The 27,220-nt window shown below is 35.3% G+C and overlaps 1 long non-coding RNA gene across 3 annotated transcripts in view; it reads right to left on the reverse strand.

Annotated features, from left to right (window-relative positions):
* LOC103675543 overlaps positions 1-26,601 on the reverse strand; it is a 38,028-nt gene extending 11,427 nt beyond the window's left edge. For 2 of the 3 annotated variants that reach the window (XR_571879.1, XR_571883.1), the window contains exons 1-2: positions 16,274-16,436; positions 11,797-11,933 (exon numbers count right to left, since the gene is read on the reverse strand). This is a non-coding gene — a long non-coding RNA (uncharacterized LOC103675543). Of the gene's footprint in view, positions 1-11,796; positions 11,934-16,273; positions 16,437-26,229 lie in introns of those variants that run through there. The other variant, XR_005832149.1, reaches the window with a different exon arrangement.
* Between the last annotated feature and the right edge of the window lie 619 nt (positions 26,602-27,220).

Raw genomic sequence — 27,220 nt, forward strand, 5'->3', positions numbered from 1 at the left:
TCAAATGGTGGCATTATAGGAAAAAAGAACCTTTTTCCATTGAACAAGGTTATAATATCCTTAGAATCAGACAATTGCTTTCTTGGTTATCTGTGGAGCCGGGTTTTCTATGTGGCAGGTTGCATTGTGTCACAGTTCTGCGTGGCGGGTTGTACCAAGTGGTTAATAAATGCAATCTGCTGAACTATGTGGCAGATCTGTGTGGTGGGTTGGGTTGTGTCGTTAGTCCCATCGTGGGGTGGGGGGGTTAGATTTGTAAAATACCTGACCTCTTGCTCCTTTAAACATGTGATATAGGCAGGCACCACGGTAATTTGCCTAGCTCTCTCCGTGGATGTCTGAAAGCCCCCCCCCCTTTTTTTTAATTGAATGGCAGATTTAATACAGATTTTGTTTAAACTGCCTGAAATTAAGTAATATGTTTGAGACAGAATACTTAACATATGAATGATTCGGATAACTTGAGCTGCAAACACGAACAATTTTCTCCAAAATCTTGGGGATTTTTCATCTGTATTGCAACAACTAAATGGTTTCCAGGATAAGAAAAAGTACTCGGGAGGGGAATTTTAAAATCAAAACACTTTCTCCCCCTCAACTCCAAGTAGGCTATGGAGACTAAATTGTGGTTATTGAATTTTTCTTAACGTTCACGTCCATTGATTATCTTAACAAATACTTTCTATATAAGATGGAAGCAAATGCAAAAGCCTATATAAGACAGGAAACTGGGCAGAGGGCAGGAATGGTTCTCTAAGACAAAGTCACAGAAACCAATCTCTAAGGGGTCCACTCCTTTGGGTTGAACAGTGAACCAACAGAGTGCTCAGCAGCAGAGCTAAATTTATAAACCTGGGTCTGAAAACAGGGAGATTCAAATCCAAGGGAAAAAGAGGAGAGAAACAGGGAAAGAAACGGGGAGAAACACAAGCTACCAGAGCCGATTAGTCAAACTAAAGAGAAAGCTCCGCAAATCAGGTAAGAAACATGAGCCCTGGCCACTTGATGCCCAATCCTGAGCTGTTATAAAATGATTCTTACCTTCAGCAGAGATCGTGTCTAGTTTGGAGATAAGAGCAAGGGGTCAAAATTAGGCCATGCAATAAAACCAGCAAGGGACAACTAAACACTAATCAGTAAAATAATAAAAGCAATTACAAGATGAGCTCAAAGAAGGAATAAAAGTATGTGTGGATTTAAAATCAATATCTAGAAACAAGAAGGTCCAAACCCTTAACTATAACTGCATACGATGGGCACCGAAAGGAGCCCGCGAAGGCGAAGAAATACTCTTTACATCCGGTTTGGCACATTTATCTTTTTGCCATCACTGAGCTTATGTCCCCTGAAGTTCTTAGAGAAATGGTAAACAGCGGAATTCCCTGTCTTAATATAGGCAGATTCTGATTCTGATGAAATTGTTTTGAGATTTTTTGTTTGTTTTTTTAATAACCACCAAGTCACCATCAAAAGACTTTCCTTCCCCTTTCCGTTCTGGTGAAGCTATCATGTAGACACAATCCAAAAAAAGATGAACTACTCTTATTAGATAAATGACAATTTGCCAACAATTCATTAAATAAGAATTGTGCACTTGTACCTTATAGCATAAATTTTATTCCCTGTTATCTTTTTGCTTCACTGTAAATTTCTTTATATTTTCCTCTCGTATATTCCTGAGTTTGATTTACCCAATGTGTTCAAAACTCATATTAAAGACAAATGAGTTGCTGCTGCTTGTCTCATAAAACATGCTCGGAGAACAAGTTTTGATGGATAGGAAACCTTTCTGGTCAAACTTGCGGTTGGTTTTCAAAGGTCATTTTTTTTTCAACCCAGATTCAATTAGTCTTATCAAATGTGGGTTAGTCATGTCCATCCAGCTCCCAACATATCCTGATCCAGGAGCATTCAGAGCTGGTGATAGACATGTCAAAAAAACCAAATATACCTTCAATTTCTTCCTGCCCATTCCACTTGACGAAGCCCAATTAACCAAAGAGGAATTTGGTCTTCTAGAGAGCATTCCAGTGACTACTTAAGTTAAAGATTATTGCCTTTGAAAAATTTGTTTGGGAGAGTGGTCAGTGTTTATTTGTTCCTGAAGCTAGATCTTATATGTCCTTTTCATTAGTTTTTCTACTCATAAACAGATGAAAACTCATTGTACAAATTGTAATAAAAAAAATCCCCAAACTTAGAATAAACCATTGTTTTTTAAGATACCTTTAAAATGTCTTTTAATGATTTTTCTCCCATAGTAGCTTTTATGTCTGATACTCAGGTATTCTCAGGAATACTGCAAAATCTCTTAAGTACCATGAATTGTTTTCTAACCTTTTGAGATAAAAACATTCAAATAAGAAAAAAAGAAAGATATCATTAAACCAATGAAAGTTTTTTTCTAAGAAAGCTTCTTGGTAAAATTTGACTAATGTTAGTTTTTTATAATAAAACGAGGATCCCATGTTATCACTGAATAATATTTCCCTCTATAAAGATCTAAAAGACGTTGTAATTATATAAAACACCAAGAAGGTCTTGACGATAGGAAAATGCAGAGAATTTCCTTTTCTAGTAGGTCGAGCTAGTTACGACAGTCACAGCGAAGTTTCTTGTTCATGGTTCCACTAACAGTTTTATGTAGGCTGAAAACCGGCCTGTGATCCAGTGCCCGTGTGGTGTACTTTTGTTTCCCCGTCCCTCCCCGCCCCTGTCCTGCTGAGTGATCTTATTGTGCCCGTCTTAGTGCAGTTAGATGATTGAGAAGCACAACATGCTCCGCAGATGTGGAAACCGTGTAATTCTGAGCTTCCTCCAGGAAAGAATGAGCTTTGATAGGCTGGAACTGAAGCTTCTTTCAAGGTGTAAAATAACCGTGGATTTCCTATTACCACGGACAACTATTTCGGATATTCACAGCCAAGTTAAGCATGGTGGCAAACAGCTGTTCATAATGTTGCTGCCTTAGAGCGCATGTGCCTTCTAAGAAGCCCGAGAGCTACATTCCTCACTCTTCCTTTTTTTTGAAAGGAGTTACCCCGTGTTATTTTTGCTTAACTTCTGGCTCACTCCTTTATTTGAAGTGATGAGATTTGCAAGTGCAGGTAGACCTTTCCTAAAAGACATCTAGAAGTACTATATTCTTGTTTTATAAAAGTTCAGATTTTCCCTCAAAAATGCGTTTTATTTAGAAATTTAACACAAATTTATATTAGTCGCAAAGTTTGAGAAGCAAGCTTTACGATTTTGCCTAATTCTAAGGACAATAATTTTAACTATATAGATAATTGCCCAGAGATGCAACTGGCATAAATTCAAGTACTTGCCCATTTCATTTTAACATTAATAGAATGTTAGTTCAAAGACAAAACTGAATACAATAGAAATGAAATGGCTTTCATAGACCCTGTTAGAAAGTCTATTTTTTTTTACTGAAGACGTAACAGTTTGCATATTTACCTGGAAGTGCTCTGTTTTTTGATCCAGAGGGAAGTTTTGTAATAAGCACACTAAACTCTAATACTAATTCAGATCTGTGAAATTGGCTTCGCTCTGAAAAATCTCAATGCCACAGATAACAAAAGTCTAGTATACAATAGATTTGCACATATCAATTAGTAAATATCAATAGAAGAAGTATCAATAGAAGAATCAATCAATAAGAATCAATCAGAAGAAGGAGGAGGAGGAGGAGGTGGCAGTGGAGGAGAAGGAGAAGGAAAAGAAGAAGAAGGAGAAAAAGCAGAAGAAGAAGAAGGAGAAGAGGAAGAAGAGGAAGAAGGGGAGGAAGAAGAGGAGGAGAAAGAAGATGGGGGAGGGTGTGTATGAAATTTGGGTGCTAGTTATGACTTCAGCATGAATTTTTGGAAATAGAAATAATGCAGTACTAGTGATTTTTTTCCCCCTCGAACACATTAATTTTTCAAAGTAGAAATGAATTGCCTCAATTTCAGGGGACAATTTGTACTCATGACTATTGTACATTGGGAAAGTACTTGTAGACTTACATAGATGACTGGTTCTACTTGTGTACCCTGAGGAAAATCATTTTACAATCAGCACTTCAATTAATCACCCTTTACATCCAATTCAGGAAAACTTACAAGAATTGAGGCACTGTACGTACTTTAGAAAGTCTTTTACTAGGGAGCCTTTTTATCGGCTTGCTTTGGAAACTTAGATTGATAAAGTTCAAAATGATATTTCATTTGCTTGGATGATCCTATTTCAACACAATCAAGGAGTGTTTCCATTTTATAAGATACACCTAATTACAAACTCTACGATGTAACAAAATGTAAAATACGAATCCAGATTCACTAAACGTACATTTCCAATTCATTTTCAAAAGTTTGTTTTTGTTTTGTTTCTTAAAGGGATGTAGTCAATGAAAGAAAGATTGCCTTTAAAGTATTTTAACCAGGATGGTTGATGGAAAAGATAGAATATTGAGAAATGTTGTGATACTTTAATTTCAAAAATCATTAATGTTGAGACACCTGGGTGGTGTGGTCAATTAAGCCTCTGACTCTTGGTTTCGTCTCAGGTCATGATCTCAGGAATGAAATAGAGTCCTGCATTGGGCTCTGTACTCAGCGAGGATTCCCTTGGGATTCTCCCTCCCTCTGCCCTTGCCACTCAAGCTCTCTCTCTCTAATAAATAAGTATTTTTTAAAAATTATTAATTCTGTTATTAATATTGAATGTATATTTTGCCAAAAATTGTTAAGGAACATCAGTGTTATTAAAATTAATTTACTTCTCCAAAAATAATTTACTATTTCTCTTATAGAAAAGTTAGCTTTGTGGTATCTGAATTTTAATCCACCTCAAATTCAGTGTTAAACCTCAGAAATGAAATTCAACTGTGCTTTTTAGAGTTACATATATTTCTAAATTGGATTGATTGATATATTTTGTCATTTTGATATGAAAATGTTCTCATGGTTAAAATTATGTACAAATGTATAAACTATTTAAAACCAAGTAAAATGGTATTATTTGTTCAAGTACTATTTGGATTCATTTCCCTTTTAGAAAGTATTCCATTTATAAATAATAAGCGTCCTAAACCTTTTTAAAAGTTATTACTGAGTCTAATTATACAAAGCCTTTATGTTAACTTTTTTCTCTGATAAATGATAAAGCCTTCACAAGGCAACAAATTCAAAAAATACAAAGCGATCACCTTCCCACACTAATAATAATAACTATCTTCATATAAATAGTACTTACCATGGACTTGACACTAATCTAGGTCTTCTGTATGTATGTATATGTACATTAATTAATTCTCACCATATTCTTATATGAGAATGACATAGTATTATAGACATAATATTACTTTTGTCTGGAATCCGTTACAGCTCAGATATGAAAAATCTTTATGATTTCCTAAATTCCCAAGTATCACCATTATAACAAGTCATAAATGATACAATTTAAATAAAATTTTGCTAAGATAAGCTGAGTAGTCAGCTGGGCTTTCTCTCACTGTCTTTAAGTAATTTGTACCTGGTTGCATAATAATATAAAGTCATATATTATCAAATTTACAAACTGCCACAGTTTAGAAACTTAGAGTAACTTGCTGGTAAAGAGATATAGCAAAGAGACTATTCTATTTTCATTGTGAAAATTGTCTACAAAGAGGAAATCTCAACAAAAGGAGGAAAAAAATTGGTGGGGAAGGAAAAGGAGTTTTTTGTACCTTCTCTTTGAAAACTGTTGTTATTGTGATCATGTTTTTCACAGTGCTCAGTGGATATTGTCACAGGGAACGAAAAAGCCTTAATAGCATGAAAAGAAAATTTCAAAATTTATGTTTTTATGAGACTATCCACTTAGAACAGACTAGAAATTGGCATATAAACTAGTTCCTACCAAATGAGTCACTTGAGATGACAACATTTATTTGTTAAAATCAATGTTGTTTTGAAAATCAGTGCTGCCTTCACAATCCATTAAAAAAAAAGGGGGGGGGCTAATTTATTAGTCCTATTTTCATCCCCAAAACAAATGCTTCTTAAAAAGGAAGTGGCCATAACGTTCATTCTATTTGTAAATTAGTCTACGTTAGGAATATAGCTAAATAGAAGAAGATAGCAACGGTAAAGATAGGGCAGCAGAATCCAAAACTCCATGCCTTATTCAGTCTTATCTTCAATAAACTTGTGTGAGTTATTCTCATTTTTCAGGAATTCCTGACAATCTTAATCTCATTTCCCCATCATCCAAAATGGCTACCTAGTCAAAAACAGCCCAGTCCTGGCTCCAGTGAGTCTAGTGAAGAAATGGCAAATGTTGTAAGAAAGCTTAATTGATTCTTATTTTGGTAATCATTGATAAATTTAAAACGTTAATCACTCTAGTAAAATGAAAATAAAATTCCACAAGGTTACATCTATACACAAATTGATAAAACAGCTTGGCCAATGGAGACAATGAAAAAGTAAACAAAAACGAAAACACATCTACAATAACATAGTTGTTACTTATCTGGCACGTGAACTGACCAATAAAAAACAATGGATCAATTTAGGATAAACCATAATGGGGTAGGAAAGACCTGGCTTTTGAGTCTGAAAAAAGATGTGGTTCAAAACCTGAACTCTAAACTGATCTTTTTTTTTTTTAATTTTCTTTTTAAGATTTTATTTTTTTAAGTAATATCTGCACCTAACATGAGGCTGGAACTCACAATCCCGGGATCAAGAGTTCCATGCTCCACTGACTAGCCAGCCAGGCACCCCTTACCATCTTTTTAATCCCTTTAAATAAAGTAACCTATATCTCAGCCTTGGAAGCCAAATAAATAAATAAATAAATAAATAAATAAATAAATACTACATCCTTTATTAGGATTATTGTAACAATTAAATAATATAGAGATTTAAAGAGCTTCACACCAGAGAGACAATGTCTAGGGAATTTTGTCATATTTGTACATGTGTTATGGGCTGACCCATGTCTCCCCCAAAATTCATATGTTGGAGCTCTAATTTCTAATTTCTCTAATTTCAGAACATGACTGCTTTGAAGATTGGGCTTTTAAATAGGAAATTAAGTAAAAATGAGGTCTTTAAGGTGGACCCTAATTTCATCTGACTTGTGCCATAGAAAGAGAAAATTTGGGCACTCAAGAGAGACACCAGGACTGCCTGCACACAGAGGAAAGACCATATGAGGACATAGCAAGATGGCAGCCATCTGCAGGCCAAGGAGAGAGGATTCGGGAAAACCCATCCTGTTGACATGTCAGTATTGGACTTCTAGCATGCAGAACCATGAAAAAAAATATATTACTGTTGTCTAGTATTTTATTGTGGCAAATTAATACAATATGTATATGAAGAATTAGTAAATTGGGGCACCTGGAAGGCTCAGTTGTTTAAGTGTCTGCCTTCAGCTCAGGTCATGATCCCAGGGTTCTGAAATCAGGCCCCACATCGGGGTCCCTGCTTGGTAGGGAACATGCTTCTCCCTCTTCTCCCTGCTTATGCTCTCCCTAGCTATCTCTGTCTCTCTTTCTCAAATAAATAAGTAAAATCTAAAAAAGAAAGAAAGGAAAGGAAGAAGAAAGAAAGAAAGAAAGAAAGAAAGAAAGAAAGAAAGAAAGAAAGAGCAAATTACCCCAATGTAGGTAAAATGTCTAATGCTGCATGTCCTAGTTGTTAGGAACACGCCTCATGAAATGTCCCAAAAACTACATGTATTATTTCATTTAATCCTCAAAATAGTGATAATGGATTAAGTGCTATTTTAATGTCTGTCTTACAATGAGGAAACTAAGTCACAGAACTCTTTAATAATCTAAGGTCACACAGTTAACCCAAAACTAGAGCCTAAGCTCATTACCACTATGCTCCCAAAGGAGCAAAATTAAAAATAAATAAGCAAACATTCAGTTTTATGGGCATGTCGTACAAATTGGACATCCTTATTCATTAAAAAGCGTGAAACCCCACAGCCTTTGTTAAGAAAGAAGGAAAAACCATATAGACTTTAAACCTAACTTGGGCATACATGAGTGCATGTTATCAGATCTATTTTTACGAGAACTTTTCAATGCTCGTTTCCATGAGGAATGCAGATGACACAGTTGTTAGAACACTGAGCTGTTTTTAGTGTAGCCTTGACTATCATTTTAGAGTCTCTTAGCCCTATCTGCTCCATGTACCCATTGATTAATTCCATGAGCACAAACACAATGCAGATATAACTCAGAAGGAAGTAAAAGCTGACTACCTTGTCTGACCCATGGTTAAAATGCTCATATTTTCAACTTAAAAATTGTATTTCATTTTGCTAAAGTAATTTGGTGGAAGGATTTGAATAGGTCAAATACCTGAATTATATATTATCTTAACAGAAACTTGGCTTGATAATTTAAATTACTGTTAGTCAAATATCGATATGGAGAGGCCCAAAGGGATATAAAATAAAAAATCGATACAATGTTGAACGTCAGTTACTTATAAATAAATATATCTAAAAAAGATTAAAACAGCATGGTTAGTAATGAAAAAACTTATTTCCCGGTACCAGTCACTTCCCTAGATTTCAGGTATAGCAATTAAAAGGCAAAAATATTTTTTTGTATTTTTCATAAATGAGAAAAATAGTAAAATTTATTTAATACTACTTTTTGTTGACATGCTTTTTTCTTTTTGATGGATCAAAAGGAAACTTTACCTGATAATCTTATAAACATAATCATAAATTCTAATATATAATTCTGCTAACGCAGTATTTTCATTAGTTTACTCATCCAAGCTCATCCTTTATGTGTCCTAAAATCTAGAAGGATTGTATTTTAAATTTTTTCTTCTATTGTAAGAGCAGTACATAACAATCGTGGAAAATTTTAATAAAACAAATAGTAACAGTTGTATTCCCTTCACCTTTATGGATCAGTACAACTCAGATATTGATTTGATATACTGCATTTTAGTTTGGTATTTGTATACCTGTGTTTGTGCCCTGAAAATTTGATTCATGTATTCATTTATTATTTAGTTTAATAAATATGGATGGCACAACTACTCTGTACCAGAGCAACAGAGTATAGGAGCGACAACTATGTATTCTAAGGCAGAGGAATCCATGGATGGATATAAAGACCAGGAACTGGATTTAGACATGAGTTTAAGATGTGCGTTAAACCCTCAAATGTAAAAGTTGAGCATGGGGTTGGATATAGAATTGTGTGGTCCAGAGGAAAAGTCTGGTCTGGATATAGACCATCTGGGAGTAGAAGTTATTTAAACCCAGAAGGCCATATAAAGCAGCAAAGATGTAGAGTGTGGGGAGAGAAGAGAAGACACCAAGGACTAAGCATTGAAGTTCTTCAATGTTAAAAGGGTATGAAGAAGAGAATGAACCAGCAAATGCCATGGGGCAGGAGGAACCAGGAACCAGTGAGCGAAGAGAAAAAACAAGTTTATCTATCGAAACAGGGGAGAGTTTCAACTCTGTTAAATTTTGCTGTTAGATCAAGTGTGACAATAAATAGGAACTGACTGTTGGACTTGAAATGAGGAGGGCATCAGTGACCTTGATGAGAGCTGTTTCCATGGAGCATTAGCAAAGAAAACTGGGTAAAGTGGAATGAAGGGAGAGTGGGACAAGAAGAATTAGAGTGAGTACATGAGGGTCACTCTTTCTTGAAGTTTTGCTGAAAGGAGACCAAAAAAAAAAAAAAAAAAGGAAGAAGAAAAAAGAGAAAAAGTGGAGGGATGTTTCAGAAAGAGATGGAAAGTGAGGCCAAAATAATGTATCAACTCTTCTTTTAAAAAATAATATCTGGTTTGAATGCTAATTAAAATCATTTAAATGGAACAAAAATCTGGTGGTGTAAGAAAGACCGAGAACTGTGATGCCCAGGAGCAAGGAAGGGGATGGGACTGCTTTCCTCAGACAGGTGAGAGGGCGAGCTGTAGGAGTAGGCAGGAGGGCAGAGGATGTGAGGGCAGGTGAAGATAGGTAAATAGTCCCCACAGTCTGAAATGATGCCTCTGATGACTGAGTGAACGGACTAAAGAAAGGACTAGAGATAGGATACCATTATGGACATGAATGGTCAAGGATAATTTCATGAATTAATAGTGAGAACAATCAAGGTGGTGTGTTCCCCACTGATGTTCAGCTGACCAGATGCTGATTTGGATTTAGATGGTATTGGCTGGGCCATGGTGTGGCCAAGAAAGCAAAATAAAGATTTTCATCAAATTTTTCTCATTTCATATTAACTCATGAGTTTCTTTCCTGTGTTATCAAATATCCTTTAAACATTATTGCAACGCTTGTAAATAAATACATGCAGTCATATATTGAAATCTTTCCCNTATTTTTCAATTTGATTTTACTTATATATAATCTCTCCATAATTATAGAATTTGAAAGTCAAAATTGAGAACCCATTGCAAGAAGAAAGGTGTCTGAAAAAATATAAGAAATTGCAAAGGGATTCCAAGCGAATAAACTGTTTTAGTAAAGATCTATTGCTATATAACAATTTGCTCCCAAAATTCAGTGGCTTCAAAAACAAGAGCTATGCATTTGCTCCCATTTATGCAATTGAAGTATTAAGTGGTGGGAATAGATTGTTTCTCCTTCAAAATGTATTAGTTAAAGCAACTTGACTAGAAAAATTACTTCCAAAGTGGAGTCACTCACATGACTATTGCTGTTGGCTGGCCCTGGGAGCAGATTAGGGATATTTGAAAGATTATAAGGTATCTTAGAAATCAGTATTTCATTATGGATATGAATTTAAATTAGATTAAAAGAGTTTTCATTTATTCCATTATTTTCCAAAAATCTTTTTAAAACTAATTGTACTTTAAAAAAATAATTTTTGCCTCAATTTTTTGGAATCGCTTTCCTACCTCTTGGAAGTATACATTGTTGTTCTTTGTGTGACCTATTAACTATTTAAATTCTTTTCATTCTCTATTTAGAATTATTAAAATATATGAAACTACGCTTGTGCCTCTGATATAGTTTTGGACACATGTGTTTTACAATGATGTTGGTTGACAAATCATCAGGCATTGTAATTTATTTTCTATTTTATACAGTACTTTTTAGCCCAGATTTGTTGTGCTTTGTTCATCTTTTGTGTTTATTTTTGACTTGTTGAGATTTTTTTTTAGATTTCTAATTTTATTGATTTAATTAAAGAATGGGAACTCAAATTTCTTCTTTGAGAAATAGATTGAGGTGTTCTTTGTAACATGATCTAAATTCACTCTTTTTGAAGAATTTTTCATGAATTCCTAACAAAGTTGTATTCTCAGTTTTGGTAGCGAGGCTCAAAGTTTCCCCTTTAATGTAGCCTAATGATTAGTCACTCAAATGTTTTATTCTAAGTGTATTATACCAGTTACTTGACTGACTAAAGTTTTTAGTATATAACAAAATTATTGCACCAGACTCATGGCTGAAACCATTTTACAGCATCGTCTCCTTTGTAGAAATATAGTACTTTCATTCACATTAATAGTCTATTACTATACAACCAATTATATTTGCCAAAACACAATATGAATAATTCATTCATCATCAAGCCAGACAAATAACTTAAAAGACTATTCTATTATTTCATTATTATTATCATACAGACTGGGTATTAGCCTCTCACAACTAGAATCATTCTGTTCCCTAATCCTAAATTATAGATTGTTTCTGGGTGTTAGAAGTCATATATCTGAATTTTATTTATCTTCTCCAGTACTTAAAAATACCCTAAAAATATTTTTTGAATGTATTAAGGCATAAAAAGACAGTTACCATTTTATTCACAGGATGCTTCTTCATATGCCCATAGCATCTCAAGTTTACAGTACAGTAAGTCTCTTGTGATAAAGTTTGTCTTCAATATTCATATTTTTGATGACTTCATCAATCGTACTCATCATTTCATCCACCTGGATATAAATCAGAGAAATAACTATATTAATCACATGGTTAATAGCATTGCAGTCTAAGGGTATTTACTGAAATCACATGTCCTTTCTTTCGCTATAATTTTGTAAAATAGATCTCAGGATTTATTTTTATACTGTTATTGTAAGTTTTATTGAAAAGTATTATTTAGTTCAGTTAATATTTTAAAACAGGAACCATTAATAACGTTTTCTTCAGTTATTATTGGTAAGTTAAAACATTTCAATGACATATCTGTATGTAATATCACAAAAGTCACAACTACTTGACTTTCATCATTTGCATACTAAGGAAATGACTTTTAACAATATTTCTATGGAACAGAAAAATATTTTCTTTGTGAACTGCATTAACATAGATATTTGTCTTCTTGGTTTGGAATTACACTTGTCATAACATCGGCAAATTCTATGTGAATTAAATACTTCCTAGGTGATATAAATAAATATATCCTTGCAGTCAGAGCTGACTAATAGCTAATTATTTTTATAGACAAGCCTCTGTGGTAGAATTTGTGAGGTTTATAGGTATATTTTAATGCCATTTCAACAAATGTACCTCCGTACCCAGAGAATAAGCCTAGATTATGGAAAGATCTGCTAGAGTTCCAGGACCATTTGACAAGATACTTTTTCTATAAAACATGTTTATATTTTAAGTTTACTATTATTCTACTATTTGTAGCTTTATTTTTTCTTGTATTCTTGTTCTAAATACAATTTTTATCTTCAATCTTGAACAGCAGAGTTTTCTCCCTCAAATGTAACAAAGGACTATATCAGAGAGTGAATCACTTTTATTGCCATCTATAGGAAAGTAATGCACAACACTTAATCTCCCCAGGTAAAGAAATCTTATAGGAAAGATAAATTTTATTACAGTATCTATTCTAGAATGTAAAAATGAACTTTGTTAATATTATTACTGCTGGGTTTGCCTGTTTTTAAAGACCCAACATCCATATGGGAAATTTTGATGTAACCCTTATAATACCCTTATAATATACTATACACACACACGCACACACACACATCTTGCAGAAGATCTCACACTCTCACACACACACGTAATATCTCAGTAATTGGAAATCTAACCTAAATATATGTCAGCACATAGAGCGTTACGAACTAGATCAGTGATAGCACATCTCTTGACTAGAAACCTGTGTTCTCCATTTACTGCCTATTTTTTTGCAAGCTACTAAATCTTCCCAAGTTTTGAAATTCTTACCTGTAAAATGAGATTTTCACCCAGGACGATAGTGAAGATTTAGGGAGATAACATATCTAAAGGGTGATGTATTCCTGGTACATAGTAAGCACTGTTATATATTAACTATTACTTTTCTTGTGTTTATTTGTATATCAATATAGTTTCAAATGGAAGAGAAGTATATGCAGACAATTATGTGTGTCACTGTAAAAAAATTACTACAGTTTAGGGGAACATGTGATGAACAATATATAGTGTATGCCACAAGGAAATTTGAATAAGATCTAGATATTTCAAGAAGAGAAGATCATTTTTAATTGATGTTTTCAGGAACTATTCCATAAATGAATAGTCGCTGACACAGATCTGCAAGTTTATTTTGTTATTAAAATAAACTATACGGGTAATTGATTGGATGACACAGGCACACTTTCAATAATACTAGAATTAATACATATTTTGAATTAAAATGGATTTAATTCAACATATATGGTTTATAATTTAATTCTCTATTCTATTTGAGCCCTTCAGGTGTGTTCAAGAAACAAAGCAAAGAACAATTGTTTTTAAAAGCCACAGGTTAAAAAGTACGTGAAATACTTTTTAGAAAACATTCCAATTGGTTGCTGCACAGATGATAACCTTCAGCATGTGGTCATGAATTAAATGCAAAATAACATCAGGAGCCCTGCTTCAAGAAATAATTAGGCCTTCTGCAGAGTCATTCAGTAAAATTACATTATTGTGTTCAACTGAGAGGAGCTGTGTAGAATTGTATTTGTAAAATATAATTGCAGGGACAGCTGGCCTGAAAAAGGAAGAATCTTAATAATATATGTTGCTGAGGTGGTTGGTTGTTTACTGCCCATTATGAGAGTGGTTGATAAGAAGAACAGTCATTGTTGCATAGGAGAGAGAAATTAATTCAGGAAAATAATGATGTAGCTTCTCCAGCAGTTTAACTGCATGTTAAAGGGAAATGTATTGTTCTCCGCGCCGGAAATGTATTGTTCTCCGCGCCAGCAACATGCCTAGAGGATTTGTTCTCCTCTCTCCTACTCCTGAAGCTTCAAATCTTCTATGTGGCCTTTCTCAGTTGGCTTCCCCTTTTATTTTCTTAACTTCCCCCTTGTAATGTAAACACAGGGAAGAGAAAGGGGTAGGAGAACAAAGGATAAGCATACAAAATAGCTCCACTCTCTTTGCAGAAAGATTTAATAGGGAAATGGTACCACACTGAGATTTTATGAAAAGATTGATAATAGTGTGTTCGTTTAAAGGGAATGGGGAGCCACTGTATGTTTTGCCATTTTGAAGTTAATTTCACTTTTTCCTTAAAGGCCTTCTAGATTCTTTTCCGCCCTTTGTCAAACAGGGCAATTAATTTTATCAACATGACCTTTCAATGCCAGTGTAAACTCCCATGTGCTAAAATAAATGTCTTGACACCCTTGTGAACATGAATTATACAGATAATCACATGAAATACTGGTATTTCATGTACAATTTACTGTCATGTAAATTAAACACAAATCAAGGGAAGACAAAGAAAAATTGTTAGTTGATTAACTCCAGAGAGAACTGCCAAGTTTTAAGATGATACTTAATAGTAAGCTCATCTTTAAGTGGCTTTGGCTATATACATGAATATCAAGTAAATATATGTCCCTAAAAATAAAGGCATTATTAAATGTATGTTAATCATTTCTTAAAAAATTAAAATTTCTACCTTTAGACAATGTCAGAATAACTTTCTCTTTAAAAATATTGGGGTGACTTGTATTTTTACTATTAAAACCAAGTTTAGGGGCGCCTGGGTGGCACAGCGGTTAAGCGTCTGCCTTCGGCTCAGGGTGTGATCCCGGCGTTCTGGGATCGAGCCCCACGTCAGGCTCCTCGGCTATGAGCCTGCTTCTTCCTCTCCCACTCTCCCTGCTTGTGTTCCCTCTCTCGCTGGCTGTCTCTCTGTCAAATAAATAAATAAAATCTTAAAAAAAAAAAAAAAAAAACAAGTTTATAATTTTCAGATAAGAAGACAAAGTTTTACTTCTACAGCAAATATTTGTTGAGGCTATTATGTGCCAGTCATCTGTGCAGGAAACAAACCAGAGTACACTCAGGGAAGGGGTACGCAAAAATGTCGGTGTAATAAGGAGAGTAGGACAGGAAGGAAAGGTGCGCACACACGCAAAAAAAGATGCTGGTCAGGGAAGGCCTCTCTGAGAAGGTGAAATTTAAGCAAGGTTCCATCTTTTATTCTGTTTTGGTTTTGTTTTTAGAATTCTTTAATATATTCATTTTGAATTTAAGGAGACAAAATTGTAAGATCTATAAGCAAGAATTCTGTTCTATTTATCACAGGAAACCAAATAAGTTCCCTCGACTATATACAGTTGTTATTGACAAAAACGTTTTTATTGGCTTCACTTAAATAAAAATATGATTTAAATAAAGCACTGGGTTGGGGGCGCCTGGGTGGCTCAGTCTGTTAAGCAGCTGCCTTTGGCTCAGGTCATGATCCTGGGGTCCTGGGATCGAGCCCCACATCAGGCTCCCTGTTCAGTGGGGAGTCTGTTTCTCCCTCTTCCTCTGCTCCTCTCTCCCCTCCCCCAGCTAGTGCTAGTGCTTTCTTTCGCTCACTCACTCTTTCTCTCTCACAAATAAATAAATAAAATCTTCTAAAAAAAATAAATAAAGCACTGGGAGATATGTAGAATTCATCTTTAGTTTATTATATTTCATGATCTTATGGGTTAATAATTCAGGCAGAGCTCAGCTGAGCTATTCTGTTTTGGCAAAGGCCGCTCTGCTATTCAGTGGCAGGGCTGGTCTGGAAGGTCCAAGGTGGTTTCATTCATACATCCGGGGCCTTAGTGGGGATGACTGAAGGCTGAGCTTGGTCAGAGGTTGTCAAGGAGGATGCCAAATGTGTCAGTCAGCACAGCACTCTCAGGGAATCAGGATTCTTATGCGGGGGCTCAGGGCTGCCTGAGAGAGTGTTCCGAGAAACAGGAAGTAGATACTCCTAGCCTCTTAAGGTCCAGACCGTCCCCCTGTCCACAAGGTTATTGTGGCTGCATGCTATTGCCCAAAGCAGTCATACACTCACCCAGATTCCAGGGGTGACAGAGGCTCCACGTCTTCATGGCCGTAGCATCGGAGTGTGCAGCTGTCTTGAATCTGCCCACTAACCATTAAAAAAATTACAAAATTTACTCAAATACAATGACCAAAAGCAAATACACCTAAAGTGCTTGGATCATTCTATAGTATTTGTGGCTTGTGTGTGTGTGTGTGTGTGTGTGTGTGTGTGTATGTGTGTGTAGTATTTGGACCAAACCTAAAATGATGTAGGTGTCATGAGAACATGGCATTGTCCCTGTGGGTATTCTGGAACTCATACATTAAAATCCAGTCAGAGAAACATCATTTACTCACACATTGAAGGTGGTAACATGAATCTGTGAAATGTGGCAAAAGCTAATGCACTATGGCTATTTCTCTTACAGAAAAAGTTTCACAGTTAATTTTCATCTCAATATTGACTTTTTTTAAAAGATTTTATTTATTTATTTGACAAAGACAGACAGCCAGCGAGAGAGGGAACACAAGCAGGGGGAGTGGGAGAGGAAGAAGCAGGCTCATAGCGGAGCAGGGAGCCTGTTGTGAGGCTCGATCCCAGGACCCTGGGATCATGCCCTGAGCCGAAGGCACATGCTTAACGACTGAGCCACCCAGGCGCCCCCTCAATATTGACTTCAGCCTGTTAATTCTTACATAACGATCTCCTTTATTTTTAACATCCCACTGAAAAAAAAAATAAAGATATCTATACAACGCCAAAATTGTGATGTCCCTATTTAACTTAAGGCTGCGTTGTATTTGCTCCAGAATAAACTTGCAAACCGTTCTTTTGGTGTCTCTGAGCTGTCAATCTACTCAGTATGGTCTTCGCTTCTGAAGTCTTGTTGGACAGATAACTCGAAATTCCAAGCAAATCACTCCACCAGTTTTACCTCAGTAGCAATAAAATTATCCTAATTCTCTAACAATGGTACATTTTTTTTTATTCACTTTCACTCACCAGGTCTACTTTAATAGGACAGACAAGATCACTTAGAATATCTGCGGTAGTCCTAGAAATCCTTTATTTGGGGAAACTTGGAGGACTTATAATAACTGGGATCTAATGGTAGCTGTACGTTAGTTATATTATTAACTGTATTTTCAATGTAAAAGATTTTTGACTTGATACTTAAAATGTCAAATGTTTACTATGATATCGCTATGACTTTGTTAAATTAAGATTTATTAAGTGGAGCACAGGGTGCTGGATGGTAAGCCATGGTTCAGCTACAAATTACGAAAGAAAATGGAATAGGGAAATCTGTTCCTCGTAGATCCAAGGGGAAGTACGCAGCATGCTTCCAGGGGTCCCATGGAGAGGTCAAAGCAGGCGCAGACAGAGAGAGGGGCAGGACCTGGAGCATGCCTTTATGAGGGTCTGTGGGTGGAGTGATTTTGAGTTCTCGGGCTAAGAAGGGATGGGTCAATTCAAACCAAAAGAGGGGGTTTTGGTAACCTCCATGGGATCTTATCTAAGGGGAGCATAAAGGATAGGCCCTGCCAGGCAAGGGAGACTGTTGATCGCAATGGCGTTTGGGTAGGTCACATCAGAAACATGTTTGCTTGTGACTCTGCGGGCTGCTCTGTGGCATGCACTTGCGTGAGAGGCTCGTGTCAGCTTGAGGTCCTGTAGTCTACCTGGCCAAGCAAAATGGCTGTAGAGGCAACAATACCATGGTGTCGCTTCGTTAAACTCTTGACAGATATCTTAAATAAGAATATGTAAAATTTTAGAACAGTTTTGGCTCCATTATATTAGCTCTCTGATTTATCCAAACTTTGGTTTGTGTGGACAGCAAGATTTATATACTTTTCTTGAATTCCCTTTGGGATTTCACAGGGATCCTCATTTCTGTACATCCGGGCAAGTCTGAGATTGGCTATGAGCATTATTCACCTGGATGCAACATACTTTCTTCAGAGATTCCTTTTATGTTGTCCATTTGAAATCCCTTTGACACTAGGTGTAACGAGAGCTTATATAATTAGATAGGCTCTTTCAAGACCTAACTTCTCATAATTTATTTTTATGGTAATAAATCTGGAAGATCTACGGCTGCCTGACTTGGAAATCAAAAATTCCCCTTGAATTTTTGCTCATTAAACATACAAAAGTTGCTCAGAAACTGGCCCAAGACATTGCCAGTTGAAATAAATTTAAAAAGGAAACTACATTCCATTCTTTTTGTGCTGGTCTTGTGGAATAGTCTCATTCACTCTTTAAAATATGTCTCTGGGGGCGCCTGGGTGGCACAGCGGTTAAGCGCCTGCCTTCAGCTCAGGGCGTGATCCCGGCGTTATGGGATCGGGCCCCACATCAGGCTCTTCAGCTATGAGCCTGCTTCTTCCTCTCCCACACCCCCTGCTTGTGTTCCCTCTCTCGCTGGCTGTCTCTATTTCTGTCAAATAAATAAATAAAATCTTTAAAAAAAAATAAAATAAAATAAAATATGTCTCTGAAGTTTGACCTTAGCCAGGAAGGTAAGAGAACAGAGTCACAATCTGTTCTCTTTGAATTGGGTGGGTCTGCTGGCCAACTTCCCTTTGGGCATTCAGGGTCTCCAATTAGTCATGCAATTAATTAATAACCACTTTAATCCCTTTCTTGAAAGGCATAAAAAAATGATATCACAATATTTAAATGTCTAGCCATATAATCACCTGGAGATGAGAATAATATCTGTCTGGCTAGATTTCACTGTCACAGGAACATCTAGCCCAGATACTTGGGAATATTCAAAAGCCTAATAACTAACCTGTTTGCTTTCTTTCAGATTCTTTCTCCCTTTTCTGGGCTTTTAGCATTAGATAAGCCTAACCAGAGATGATTTGATAACGAATAATTTTTTGTGGGAAGCCCTTATAGCACTGAGTGTCTTACCAGATTTACAAATTTTATTTTCGAGGAGCCAAAAGTGCTAAAATTTTAAGAGTTGTGGATTCATGAGCATTGATAGTAAGAGCTAACATTTACTGAGGTGTCTCTCCAAGTGCTTCTTTGTGTATGAACTCATTTAATCTTCATGATAACCCTATAAGGAAGATACTTTTTTGGAAGGGAAGAAGGAGTCACCCCTAGATATAGTTGGGGAGACTGACCCAGAGAAGGTCACAAAGGTAGTAAATAGTAGAACTGGTTGTTTTTTTTTTTAAAGATTTTATTTATTTATTTGACAGAGAGAGACAGCCAGCGAGAGAGGGAACACAGCAGGGGGAGTGGGAGAGGAAGAAGCAGGCTCATAGCGGAGGAGCCTGATGTGGGACTCGATCCCGGTACGCCAGGATCACGCCCTGAGCCGAAGGCAGACGCTTTAACAACTGCGCTACCCAGGCGCCCCTAGAACTGGGTTTTGAAGTCAGGCTGTTTAGCCTGTGTGGTCCTTATTTGGTATATTGTTCTTTCTTTCTATATTTGATTTAGGAAGAAACTATTTGTAAAATTTCAGTGGCTTCAGATAAGTCATAACAGAACCACTAAATTCAAAATTTCTTGGTGTGAATCATGTAGTTTTTAAGGCTTTAGGTCTATGAACTTTATTTAAGCTAAACTCAAAACACCTTAGATGACATAGGATATCTAAGCATAACCTCTTTTGGTGAAGGACACTCCTCATCATCATTTTCCATGTATACCATATAATTATATTTTGGACAGGTATTTCTGTATGTATGTGCATATATATGTATAAACACACATACATATATGTATACATAGATACATTTCTGTGATACTATGTGATACTATTCTGTGTATATAGAAAAACAGAAATGTATATATACATTACTGTCCAGAATTGTCCAAAACTTCTGGACAAAAACGTGTAAATGTTACAGATATGGAAATGTTACTATTTTAGATTTTAGAATAGAATTTTCCTTCTAAGCTTACCTTGTTCTAAGGTGTGTCTAGAAGGTAAAAACAAAACAGTCAAATTACCATTTGGAATTTCTTTTTTCTAATTAATGTTCTACTAGAGCGTATTATGCTAAGTGAAGTAAGTCAATCAGAGAAAAACAATTATCATATGATCTCACTCAAGTGAAATTTAAAAAACAAAACAGAGGATCATAGGGGAGGGGAGAGAAAAGTAAAACAAGACAAAATCAGAAAGGGAGACAAACCATAAGAGACTCTTAATCATAGGAAACAAACTGAGGGTCGCTGGTGGTGGGATGGGGTAACTGGGTGGTGTACATTAGGAAGGGCACGTGATGTAATGAGCACTGGGTATTATTATATAAGACTGATGAATCACTGACCTCTACCTCTGAAACTAATAATACACTATACGTCATTAATTGAATTAAAATTTTAAAAATTTAAAAATTTTAAAAAATGATTTATTTATTTATTTGAGAAAGAGAATGAGCGCAGAGGGAAGGGGCGGGGCAGAGGGAGAGAGAATCTTATAACAGATTTGCCGCTGTTCGGAGCCTTACACGGGCTCAATCTCACCATGCTGAGACCATGCACAACCTGGGCCAAAATCAAGAGTTGGTTGCTTAACAGACTGTGCGACCCAGGCGCCCTATCTCCCTCACTTCCTTCTGGTCCACATACTTTAGTAAGGCAGCTTGGTCAATGAATGTGGCGATCCCCAGAGAGAGATCATTTTCTTTTTCTTTTTCTTTTTTCTTTTTTCTTTTTTTCCCCACAATAGCATTTGAGTTTCATGGATACAGAGAACCAAAATTTGGATACAGAGCAAAATTTATCCTATTACAATTAATTTGCCTCTCTGAATCACTCACATAATAATTAAGTTTACTTGGCTCCAAGTTGCATAAATCATTGTTTTAAAGACAACTCTTTCTTGGGGAACCTGGGTAGCTTAGTAACTTAAGTTCTCAACTCATGACTTGGGCTGATGGTCATGATTTCAGGGTCCTGGTAGCCCCGGGGGAGTCTGCCTGAGGTTCCCTCCCTCCCTCTCCCTCTTCCCCTCCTCACTCATGCTTGTACATGCTCGCTCTCTCTCTCTCTTCCTAAAATAAATAAATACATCTTTTAAAAAATAAAATAAAGACAAATCCTTCTTTTCTCTTTATAATCTGTGAGTTGTGGGATCTTTTTTCCCTGTAAGATTCTTTGAAGTCTTATCCTAAAATACTTTCTTGAGTTAAAAGAAGGAAAGAAAACCTCTCAGTTGAAAATTTTCTCCCTTGAACCACACAATTAATTTATGATACAGTATGTTTAACAGACATCTCGAAGGAAAGATTTTTTTTTCTTTTCAGAAATAATTGCCATGTATTCTATCAGTTCCAGGTGTACAATATAATGATTTGACATTTGTATATATTGCAAAATAATTACCTTTATAAATAAATGTTAACATCCATCACCACAAAAATAAATAAATAAAAATAAATTTTAAAAAATTACTGTTGTACCTTCAGTGACCTCATGAAGATTTTCCAAAAGTGGGAGATGGGGGAATGGACGGTTGGGAAGGGGACATCTTTAAAAAGCAAAAGCATTTCATGTATTTTGATGTTCAACAACATGGACTGTTAAGTGACTGAAACATTGTTAATAAAAGTAAAAATCTGATGTCAAAACAATAATTGTTTATTGTGTGTAAGTCTTATACATACAACTGATCATAGTACTTAATTTTGGCCTTGTGAAGACTAGTATATAAATATATATTAATAGATATAATTGACATACTTTTAGGAAAAATATCTATTGGACTTAGCAAAATTCACTTTAGGAAATTTCCAAGATACTTTTTTAAATTACTTAAAGGTGTGAGAATATTTTTACATTAGCATTTATGGGCCATGGAAATATTTCTTAAATACAAGACAGAAATACCAAGATAAAATTTTTCAAAATGGCTGTTTTTGCTTTATAACTTGTTGAAACAGAGCCTTTCTTGTGGAATCAGAAATTTAACACATCAGCAAATATGCTTGCTAACTTGTAATGTGTGTGAAATGACTAGCAAGTTTTATTTAAATTGCTATTACACTGTGTGTTTTTTCAGCTCTGACTATGCAAGGCATGGACTCATTATAGTATAAATCAAAGAAATTTCTATTTGAAAAACATCATAACTAGATCCCCAAATAGGTCTTCCTTATGATCTTTTCAGAAATGCACAGGTTTTTCCAGACATTATTTAGTTTTAGCATTTGGTCAGTGAATCAATAAATAAAAGGTTGTAACCTCGATGGACATCGTAAAAGATCTGATGCCAGGTGTGGATGTAAAAGACCAAGCATTTTGGGGACATGATCTTGGCAGCTCTTCCTGAAAGCGTTATACGCTCTCTGAGCCTGGGACCATATGTTATTCATCTTGAGTCTAGCACAATTTCTGACACATAGTAGGCAGTTAAAAAATATTTGTTGAATGGAAAAATGACTGAATGACTGGATGTACTTAACTGTTCCTGCTTAGCATTCAGAGGCTATTTTTAAAACTGTTGGAGTGACGAATATACTCATTGAAAACAGCAGAAAATATTTTCCTTTCACAAATCTCCAAGGAGTTTTGATAGGTATGTTAGCTCCCCAGTGTGCCAAAAGCTCCAGTCACTGTTTTCTTTTTAACGCAAGCACGATGAAAGTCTTTGGTTAAATCCTAAAGAACTTAAGTTTGTACTTCCAGTTGTTCTATTTATGGAAATGTTGATTTTCATGTTGAATTTTCCATTTTAAGGAATATCATTAGTGGTTTTTATGTATGATGACTTATATTCAAAGCAGTTTTTCTTAAAACAATTCTCCCCTGTTAAATACCATGTAACAATTACTTTATTACACCCTGAACCTCATAGCAACTCCAAGATATAGGTATTATAATGATTGTGCCCACTAAAGTAGGCCTAGGTGTGTTAAAGAATATTATTCCACTAGTAACAGGGTCAGATGTGACAGATCCTAAATTATTGCCACTCTACTATGGTCTTTAACAAAGCTATTTTTGTCGGCATTATAAGATGTACCACATTCACTGCTTTCACATATTAATATGTAATTAATCTAATCCTAAATTACATGTAATCAATTTAGAGTTTTTGCTTTAGCAAATTAATTCCTTTATGTCTAGGACCAAAAGTACGTGGCTGGAAATGTTATGTTTCAAAGTATTGTATAATAACAATAGAATTCATTTTTTAATGTTTTAAAATATATAGAATTTCTTTCCCTTTTTCATATTCTTAAGGACATCTAACCAGAGATATAAAAGCCTGAAGAATAAGGACAAAGCTTGCTTATTTTTAAGCACCAGATTTCTTTTTCGTAAGGTAAATATTTTGATAGGTTTTCCCACTTTCCAAAATGCATACATAGTTGTGCCTGGACACAGATCTACTTGTTTATGATATTCTAGTGTTTTTCAGGCAAACACAGCTTCTTTTATTTTTTTTTCAGGCTGTTCTTTTATTAATGTAAATCAATATACCACTAAAATTTCTATAAGACTAATTAAGGAACAAATCTGAAACCATTATTGTTCAGAAATGAGTAGAAAACACATGTATTTAAATTACCCAAAAAAGTGCTTGTATTACTTCTTTAATCTGTACAATTCAGATGTTACTAGCAACGGACCAGACTCTCTGAGAGCCATAATTGTATTCCTATTATGTCATTTGGATGCTCTTAGCTGCTTTTGTATCAGTGAGCCACATCATGGCCATAGAACAGACTGTTTCCTGCCAAAAGCAGCAACACTGTAACAGTTCTCTGTACAAAGAGAGGCAAAGTACTGCCATGTTTATATTTTTGCATTATCCTTGTTTTTATAAGTTGCTTCCATTTTCAAAGTTCAACATTCATCAGGGTGACTATTATGTCCAAAGCAACAGAAATAACTATATAATTTAAAAGTTATTTTGATTACTGTGGTAATGTAACAACTGATTCAGTGGGGTCCATATAAAACTTCAGTTCTACTTTATAATACTCTTAGTATCCATATTCTTGCTGTCGGTTGTCTAAATAGACAAATAAATCGACCACTTTAATATGCAACTATTTATGTCAATAAAAATGTGTACGTTTAGATGAAAAGACTTCCCTGATTGTATATACAGAGAATTACGTTTAGATGAAAAGACTTCCCTGATTGTATATACAGAGAATCAATTCCTATCTCAGTCCATTTACATATTTGTTGAATAAATGAGTGAACTAAGCCCATCTCAGCTGTTTGTGAGTAAAATCAAACCAGTGAGGCAGTGAGGCCAAAGTAGGAGACTATGGGTTCTCATTTGAATACTATAAGTAATCAGAGAGAGAAAATCTTTCCTTTTTAAAATTATGGATTTGTTTAAATCCTATAATTTGAAGATTAGTGATTTGAGAGCCAAAGGCCTAGATGCTTATCAGTTCTGCTATGTAATGCTATGTGACCTGTTGCCATTTATTTAACCACACTGGGTCCCAATTATTTCATGGAGACCAGTACAACTTTCCTTGACTCATAACTTTGTAGTGACTAACAAAAGATACAAGATATGGTACCAAACAAAAAACAAACAAAAAAATGTAAATTGTAAAGAGCCTTGTTAATAGATTTTCCTTATTAATATAAAGTTGAAAATTGTCTGGAGCTTGCCTTATATAGAAGGAATCCCTACCCCCAGTAGCTTGTTCCTTTTTAAATCTTTGGAATTTTCCATGTCTATCCCAAGAATAGTAAGTGGTAAATTTCCTTGATAAGTTTATAGATCACAGAGATTAACAAGGAAAGTGTCATTAAATCAGATGACTAACCGTAGCCATCACTCCAGATTGCCTTATGGTTTCATGCACCCAAACCACCGTCATGGTCTTATATGTATGTGTGCATGTGAATGTGCACACACTCGTGTGTGTTTGTGTGCGTACTTGCTGTGTTTTTGTCTTTATAATAAATGTTTATTATCCCATCAACAAAATATGCAAATTTTCAACTCCCGAATAATCCACTGCATAGAGGAACTAAGTTAACACTCTATATCTTAGAGGAAACCCCTCACAGAAAGAAAATAGATTTATGTTTCCCACAGAATAGCAGAGCAGGAAGACGTTAGACAGGAGAAATAGCTGGCTTGTTTAAAAGAACCAGTCTTAAAAAGTCAGGTTTTATGTTATGTAGAAACGATGGATGCTGCTCGTAAATGGAATCAGATGGCAGTCAGAGGAAGCATATCTGAGAGCTACAGTATTGGGGCCAATTAGACAAATGGGACAGTAGCGCCTCAAGGACAGCATTCATTCGTTGTTACGCTGCGAAGTACTCGAAGGACTTTGAGGATTACACAAGAAAGACGAGAGGAATTTCATGTATTTCAACTTAGTCTCTAGTTGATATTTCAACTTCAGAGATACCATAAACCTATTTTCATGCTAGAGTAACAACACTTCCCCCCCAAAAATCTAAATATCTCTAAACAAATATCGTGATATTCAAGAAAGAAAGAAAATGTGATATTCAAGAAAAAATAACTTTGCTTTCTAGTAGGTAACCAAGAGAAAATACACTACTAATTTCGTGGCAAAAGTAGTCAGTCTTAAAAAATAAAATGAAATTTAGCAATACAGATGGCATGAAACTAATTTCTGAACACCACATAGATAGGTACTTTTTTTCCTACCATGAAAATGAAGAATGACAACTGTTAAGTAGTAATGGGCTTCAGTGGCAGTGATGTGTTATTACAATCAACTATCTAACTCTGTTGGAATGTTACAAAACTTTTGTGCCTATTTAACTACCCAGTGGTCAAGATATGCAAAATTAGCACATTATAGCTTTGAAAAGGAAAACAACTTAGTCCTTATTTTTTTTTTAAGAAAAAGATAATTTTTTGGGGTAAACTGAATTTAAAAATAAACCACAACGTAATAAACAATATGATAACTGAGCGGTAAGCCCATATTCCAAAACCTCTGATATATATTATTCTCTGATGCTAGGAACAAAGAAGTAAAACTTACATATAAGAAATAGACCAAAAATTATGTTGCAGTATTTTCTTCTATGAACTTGGCAAATAATGACTTTTACTATGAAACCGATAAAAGCATTTGGTATGATCTCCATCACATCATTATTTTTTCAGCATGCCTTCAAGTTTCTCTCAGTTACACATGCTATTTGGAGAAGAGAAACAAAGTCAAATTTAGTGGCACATAGCCAATGCTATTAAAGAGAGTTTGGTTTTGCCTTTGGACTAGTTGATATCAGGATGGTGGTAGACGGTGGCTGCGGGGGGCTGTCTTTAGGTTAGCAATGTAGGAAGAAGTACTTTGGGATGTAACAAAGTTTAACTTCTATAATTATTTTTCAGTGAGCACTTTGAATCAAGCCCTAGGCTGTTAATGACTCAGTTAGTGTAGAAATTTGAAAATTCAGAGGGTCTTGGGAGAAAAGAAAAAAATCACCCTGCACTGAAATATTTAGAAATACTGTCTTTTTTTTCCTCCAAGGCTCAAGCAATATTATTTCTGCCTCACTGCTGTAGTTTAAATAATGTTGAGCTAAAGTACAGAAGGACTTCACTGGTATAAGCAACAGATGCAGTGAAACTCAGATACATTGATGATGATGTCGATGATATATCTAGCACGTACACAGCACTTACTATGACCTGGAATTGTTCTAAAACACATATAGATGACAGATGATAGATAGATAGATAGATAGATAGATAGATAGATAGATAGATAGATAATAGATAGATACATATAGATAGATTTATATATAACAATGTAGATATGTAGAGATATATATACACAGAGAGAGAGAGAGAGAAAGAAACAGAAACAAAGAGAGACTATCTATATCACAATTCCTTATGTGGCAAATACTATTATCTCAATGTCAAAAATAGGAAATCAGCACCGAGAATCTAAGAGCTTTTCACGATCGAACAGCCCACCAGGTGTGGAGGCAGGGCTCAAAATCAGAAGTGGGAAGGCCTTGGAG

The sequence above is a fragment of the Ursus maritimus genome, unplaced genomic scaffold (genome assembly GCF_017311325.1).
Source record: "Ursus maritimus isolate PB19 unplaced genomic scaffold, ASM1731132v1 scaffold_4, whole genome shotgun sequence".
In the NCBI taxonomy this organism is placed as follows: Eukaryota; Metazoa; Chordata; class Mammalia; order Carnivora; family Ursidae; genus Ursus; species Ursus maritimus.